Genomic DNA, 7,987 nt, shown 5'->3' on the forward strand with positions numbered 1-7,987 from the left:
GAGGAAACTTCAAAACAGACTACACCTGGTCTTCATGAAACTTCAACCTTTGGAACTATAGTCACTCCTGAGACTACTTCGAAGCAGACTTCCGCGATACTTACTCCTTCAGAGCTGGAGCAGCTCAAGAAAACTGATCCCGTAAGCTTCCTCAAGACCATGATGAATGTTGATAACGTTTCGCCCATTGGACTTGGAACTTCTTCTGATGCCCTGGCAGGTACTAATGACAAGGATGATATTCCTAATCTCCTTCGTCAAATAAGAGAAAAGTTCTTTGAAACCAACCTGGTTGAGGCTCTAAGCAAAGATTCCACCAAATGTTATGGTCTAAACAACCTTTTGAAGAAGGTGGACTTACTTCTTGTCTCAGAGGAAGTCTCATAAGTGATTGTTTTACTGGGCTCTCTGATTGATCAACTCCAATCTAATCTTCTTGGAAAATGAAATATTGATGAGCAACTCACAACGAAGGTGACTTCTCATAGTTCTTCTTGGAAAGCTGCAAATGATGCAACAACAAAGGCTGACGCTCTTAAGCTTGAACGTTCGAAGAAACATCAAGAATATGAAGATTATGAAACGAATATCAAATCCTGGAAGCAAGAAATTGAACTCCTCGAAGAGAAGATCAAGAATGCCCGATCTCGTCAAGTAGAAATCCAACAAATCAATCAGAAAGAATTGACTGAGGTGGCGCAGTTAGGGATTCTACACTTCAAGATGGCCCAGAAGCTAGCGCCAGAGATCGAAGACTTGAAAAGACAGCGGGCATTAATCGAACGCCATATTTCCTTATGGGAAACTCAGTACTCGAAGATGAAAGATAATCTTCCCAAGGATTTTAATTAGCCACTTTGGCCCTTGTACTATTTTTTGTACTCCGTACTTAGTTTATTTTGTAATCGAACTTCCTTCAGAATACATATGCAATTTTATCTTTCAATCTCCCACACATCTGATTTTGCAATTGTCATAAGTAACGTTTTAGCAATTCCTAACAATTGTCAAAATTATTTTATTATCATAATGATTTTAATGATGCACCCACGTGACATGATTACCCTTCGCAGCCTCTCAAACCTAGACTTGACGTTTCCACTTCCCTTAGCCGTAACCATCATTAAACGATGACATCACCTTTTTCAAAACGTCTACTTGAGACGTGCGTGTATCAGTTTTCAATCATGATTACACTTCAACTTCTAAGGCGGGAAACGGCGGAGGCCATAACTTCTCTTGGGGATACCAAACGCAGTCCAATCAACACTAAAAAATGAACCGTTCTTTTTGCCAACATAGTCTATATAAGGCGTTAGCGTTCTACTCCTTTCTTCACACTTTCACCAAACTCTTATCAAACTTCCTTCTTCCCCTCACACTCTTTCAAATACAGAGTTTGAAAAACCTCTTTGTATTCTTTCCCTCAAAAATGGCGCAACCCTTGACCTACAATAACATCAGAGCCTGTATCAAAAAAGAGTTCAAACTTTCTGAGGAGGAGTTTGAAGGAAGTCACATCAGCCCCAGCGCACTCTTTGCTAATCAACAACTCCAGTTCTATCATGAAATCCTGGAGGGGTCTGTTTATCCCAATATGTTAGCAGATTTGTGGATGTTTGCATCCCTGCGCATAGATCCAGAAGGGAGAACCACCATCGTGTCTGAGGTTCGAAGGGATCACATTACCATCACTCCCTTAACCATCTCTGAACTGCTGAGATGTGAAAATTTTGGAGAAGCTTTTGATGACAACACCATCAACATGACCACCTACCGTATGTTGAGGACCCTCATGGAAAAGGACCTCTTTAGTGCTAAAGTCATTAGGATTTGTCACCAGCTTTTGGTGGGAAACTTCCGCCCACGAAGCCATAACCTAGACAACATCATGATGGAGGATCTGGAGTTTATACTCTGTGCCCTCCGGGGAAAGAAGATAAACTTTCCATTGCTGATCTTCAAAGGGCTTGTCGAAGCTGTTTCCATGGCTGCTTCTCGTCAAGGTGTGGTGACGTGCCTTCCCTATGGAAGATTCTTGTCCTATATGTTCCTAAAAAAGGGCATAGTGAGAAGAATGCGCAATTCGGGGTCTCTAGATATGTTCGAAGCAGAAAGCTTGCCCCTGCTATCCTTGGAGGGTTTAGAACAAAGGATCAATTAGAGGGTGCTTTGTTTGAAGCTTTACTGGAGGTGTTAAAGGCCTTAGTTTTTACTATCCAAAATCTTTTGAATGCCTCTTCTGTTAGCTTCTAGTATGTTTTTTTTTTAATTCTGTAGTTGATGGTAACAACAACCCCCAAATAGATGTACTCTTCTACTTTTAATGAAAAAATGTTTTGGCATCGCTTTGTCTTTTTGCTTTATTTGCCAAATATCTTGCTTGAACACGAAGCCATTTTGGTGCTTGTTTTACCATTTTGGCCTACGTAGCATACTTCGAATATCTACGTTTTTGCAATCTTTACTTCGTGCATGCTTGGTTTGTATCTTTTCAGATACTTTCCATGTACTCTTAAGATCCTACGATCTTCTGTCAATTCTTCTATCTCATAAGCGTTATTTGAGAATATTTTTAAAATTCGAAAGGGTCCTTCCCAATGTGGGGACCACTTACCTAGTGATTAACTCTTTCGATCTATAGGCAAAATAACTTTCCAAACTAAGTCATTATTAATAAATGTTTTACCTTTCACCTTTTTATTGTATGCTCTGGACACCCTTTCTTTTTGCCTGTTTATCATCTCCAACGCTCGAAGTCTGTCTTCGTCCAAACCTACCAATTCGTTCATCATCAACTCCTAATATATGTTTGGAGGAATTTCTGCCTGTCTTTAGATTCGGACTGATTGTAAGTATATCTCGACTGGAAGCACCGCATCGTGTCCGAATGTCAATTGGAAAGGTGTAGTGTTTGTAGCTTCTTTTGGCGACGTTTGACAGGCCCAAAGTGCTTGGTCTAAAGTTTTATGCCAACTCTTGGGTTTTTTCCCTACGTGTTTCTTTATGAGACCAATTATTATTTTATTTGCTGCTTCGACTTGTCCATTTGCCTGAGCGTAGTAAGGTGTAGAGGTAAACAACTTAAACCCCATTTCTTTGGCGAAGTCTTGCATCTTTCGCCCAGTAAACACTGATCCTTGATCTGTGGTTATACTCTCTGGGATTCCGAATCTATATATAATGTGTCTTTGAATAAACTCAATCACAGCCTCCTGATCCACATTTGCAAGTGGTATCGCTTCGACCCATTTTGTGAAGTAGTCTATTCCCACCAAGATATATCTTTGACCTTTAGAAGATTTGGGGTGAATTTCCCCAATTAAATCTAGTGCCCAACCTCTGAAAGGCCGTGGCTTTATTATTGAACTTAATTCATTTGCAGGAGCATGTTGAATACCTGCATGTTCTTGACACTCTTGACATCCTTTAGCGAATTCTATGCAATCTTTTAACATAGAGGGCCAATACATTTCGTACCTAAACAAAAGCCATTTCATTTTGTGCCTCGCTTGGTGCGCACCACATGCTCCACTATGTACATTCGAGAGAGCCAAATATGCTTCAGCTTCACCCAGACACTTTAGCAAAACTCCTTCAGGGGTCTTCTTAAACAGTTCATTTCCCATCAAGAAATATAATAAGGCTCGATACTTTACCTTTCTATCCGTGTCTGTCGAAGGATCTTTTAAATAATTTACAATTGGACTCCTCCAATCTGTGTCTGCTAAAGAGTCTATATTTAAAACTTCGAACTCCTCTTTGTTAGCAAAATCTAATTGTGAATTCTCCAGATCACTTGGGGAGAGCTTGGTGGCCATTGCTTTGCCTCTTACTTCGATCAGCTCTTCTAGTTTTTCTTTTGATACTCTATATCCTGAGGCTAACTGTGCCAAATCATTTGCTTCTTGATTATTCAATCTTGAAACGTGACTTAAATCCACATACTCGAATTTTTTAAGCAGCCTATTTGCTATGACAAAATACATGATCAAATTTTCTTTGATACATTTGTATTCTTTCGTCAATTGCTTAATCACTAGTTCAGAGTCTCCTTTAATTTCGACTCTAGTTGACCCCAATTCTAACAAAGCTTCAAGTCCAGCGATCAGTGCTTCGTATTCAGCTTCGTTGTTGGAGCATAAGGGACCTTCGATCTTGTACTTGAGCTTTGTTGGAATTCCATCAGGAGAAATTATCAGTATTCCAACACCGGTTCCTTCTTTATGAGTCGAACCATCGAAGTATAACTTCCAAGGCTTCAAGTCTACATATTGCTGAGGGTGCTCAACCACTGCATGGTCAACAATGAAATCTGATACGATCTGCCCTTTCATTGCTTTAAGTGGTTGAAACATCAAAGAGTACTCCGTAAGGGCTAAAGCCCATTTGCCAATTCGACTATGCAACATTGGCTTTGATAGCATATGTTTAATAACATCACAATGAGACGAAACATAAACATCAACTGGCTTTATATAATACTTGAGTTTAATACAAGAGAAATACAAACAAAGGCAGAGTTTTTCTATTGCGCTATACCTAGTCTATGCATCATTGAGTACTCTACTTAAATAATAAATAGCTCTTTCAACACCATTGTCATCTTCTTGTGCTAGCATGCTGCCTATTGTATTATCTGAAGCTGAGATATACAGGCGCATATGCTTCTTCCCATCTGGGGGAGACAATATTCGTGGATGCATCAAGTATTGCTTGATTTTTTCAAAAGCTTCTTGGTGTTTAGCACGCCATTCGAACTTTCTGTTAGAACAAGATTTGTTCTTATCAATTATCTTAGTTTTGATGATAACAATAATATGAATTTTGCTTAAGATAATATGGTACTCTAATCCAATGCAATTTCCCTTTCAGGAAATATATAAAGAGTACGCATAATTCAGCGCTCAGAAGATGTGTCTCAAATGGTTCAGCATGCAACATCAGAACATGGTCTGGCAAGACATCAGAAGATGGTCGAAGCAGAATCAGAACATGGGTCTATGGAAGCATCAGAAGAACATGAGATCAGAAGCACTGAAGATCAGAAGATGGTATCACGCTCAGAAGCACTTCAAGGTCAGAAGATCAGAAGATGCTTTGCACCAAGCTGTTTGACTCTGATGATATTCAAACGTCGTATTCACAAACATCAGATCAGAAGGAAGTACACGTGGCAGACTACGCTGACTGACAAAAGGAACGTTAAAGCTACTAAAGGCTACGTCAGTAGACACAGCGTGAACAAGGCTCGAGGTAGTTGACAAAAGCGTATAACATTAAATGCAAAGCTGTACGGAACACGCAAAGCATTAAATGCATTCAACGGTCATCTTCTCAACGCCTATAAATATGAAGTTCTGATGAGAAGCAAGGTTAACGATTTCACACCAATACAATTCAAATTAACTTGCTGAAACTCTGTTCAAATCTAAACTCAGAATCTTCATCTTCATCAAAGCTCACTACATTGCTGTTGTAATATCTTAGTGAGATTAAGCTTAAACTGTAAGAGAAATATCACAGTTGTGATTATCGCTTTTAAGAAGCATTTGTAAACTCTTGAATAGATTACATTAAGTTGTAAGGAACTAGAGTGATCAGTTGATCAGTATACTCTAGGAAGTCTTGGCAGTTGGCTAAGCAGGAAGTCTTGGCAGTTGGCTGAGCAGGAAGTCTTGGCAGTTGGCTGAGCAGGAAGTCTTGGCAGTTGGCTGAGCAGAAAGTCTTAGGAGTGAACTAAGCCTAGAGTGATCGTGTTGATCAGTAGACTCTAGAAAAGTCTTAGGAGTGAACTAAGCAGTTGTTCCTGGAGTGATCAGGTTGTGATCAGAAGACTCTGGAAGACTTAGTTGCGGCTAAGTGGAAAACCATTGTAATCCGTGCGATTAGTGGATTAAATCCTCAGTTGAGGTAAATCATCTCTGCGGGGGTGGACTGGAGTAGCTTCGTTAACAGCGAACCAGGATAAAAATATTTGTGTATTTATTTTTATCGTCCAAGATTTAAAGTCACACTTATTCAATCCCCCCCTTTCTAAGTGTTTTTCTATCCTTCAATTGGCATCAGAGCGCCGGTTCTAAGGTGCAAGCACTTAACCGTGTTTAGAAAAGATTCAGGAAGAGAAAAACGCTTCATTTAAAAGATGGTTGATGAAAGTGAAAGGACTATACCTACACCTGCATCTACATCTGGATCTGCTGAGCAATACAACGGTAACAATGGTTATACTAGACCGCCGGTATTTGATGGTGAAAACTTTGAATACTGGAAAGATAAACTGGAAAGTTACTTTCTGGGTCTAGATGGTGATCTATGGGATCTTCTGATGGATGGTTACAAACATCCTGTAAATGCCAGAGGCGTAAAGCTGTCAAGGCAAGAAATGAATGATGATCAAAAGAAGCTTTTCAGGAATCATCATAAATGTAGAACTGTTTTGCTGAATGCTATCTCTCATGCTGAGTATGAGAAGATATCTAACAGGGAAACGGCCTATGACATATATGAGTCCTTGAAAATGACTCATGAAGGAAATGCTCAAGTCAAGGAGACAAAAGCTCTTGCCTTAATCCAGAAGTATGAAGCCTTCAAGATGGAGGATGATGAAGACATTGAAAAGATGTTTTCGAGATTTCAAACTCTGACTGCTGGATTGAGAGTTCTTGACAAAGGATACACCAAGGCTGATCATGTAAAGAAGATCATCAGAAGCTTACCCAGAAGATGGGGTCCGATGGTGACTGCATTCAAGATTGCGAAGAATCTGAATGAAGTTTCTCTGGAAGAGCTTATCAGTGCCTTGAGAAGCCATGAGATTGAGCTGGACGCAAATGAGCCTCAAAAGAAAGGTAAGTCTATTGCATTAAAATCAAATATCAAGAAATGCACTAACGCTTTTCAGGCCAGAGAAGAAGATCCTGAAGAATCAGAATCTGAAGAAGAAGATGAACTGTCCATGATTTCCAGAAGGCTAAATCAACTCTGGAAGACCAAGCAAAGGAAGTTCAGAGGCTTCAGAAGTTCAAGGAAATTTGAACGTGGAGAATCTTCTGATGAAAGAAGATTTGACAAGAAGAAGGTCATGTGCTATGAATGCAATGAGCCTGGACACTACAAGAATGAATGTCAAAATCTTCAAAAGGAAAGTCCCAAGAAAAAGTTTCATAAGAAGAAAGGTCTTATGGCAACCTGGGATGAGTCAGAAGATGATTCAGAAGATGAGCAGGCCAACTGTGCGCTGATGGCGACAGAAGATGACGGATCAGAATCTACATCAGAATCAGATTCTGAAGAGGTATTTTCTGAACTTACTAGAGATGAGTTAGTTTCCGGTCTAACTGAACTTCTGGAACTCAAGTCTCAGATTAGTCTCAAATACAAAAAGCTGAAAAAGCAATTTGAATTTGAAACAAAGAAGCTTGAGTTGGAGAATTCTGAATTAAAAGAAAAACTTTTAAAATTATCCAATAATGTTGGATCTCCTTCTGATTCAGAAAAATCCACTCCTAGTCTGAACCATATTCTGAAAGAATATGATTTAAGTTTCAGAAAGTTCTTATCTAGAAGTATTGGCAGAAGTCAGCTAGCTTCTATGATATATGCTGTGTCTGGAAACAAAAGAGTTGACATTGGTTATGAGGGTGAAACCCCATACAAACTTGAACCTGTTGATGAAATGAAAATTACATACAAGCCATTGTATGATCAGTTCAAGTATGGCCACTCTCATGATATTAGGCACACCTCACATGCACAAAGTTTTCACATAACACACACTAAGAAGCATGTGACACAACCTAGGAAATATCATGAAACTCACATTAAGAATTATCATGATGTTCCTCCTATTGCTTACAATGTTAAACCCAAGTTCAATCAGAACTTGAGAAAATCTAACAAGAAAGGACCCAAGAAGATGTGGGTACCAAAGAAAAAGATTATTTCTTTTGCAGATTCTCTTGATAACAAAGAAGACAACATTCAA

The sequence above is a fragment of the Vicia villosa genome, linkage group LG6, assembly GCF_029867415.1.
Source record: "Vicia villosa cultivar HV-30 ecotype Madison, WI linkage group LG6, Vvil1.0, whole genome shotgun sequence".
Classification (NCBI taxonomy): Eukaryota; Viridiplantae; Streptophyta; class Magnoliopsida; order Fabales; family Fabaceae; genus Vicia; species Vicia villosa.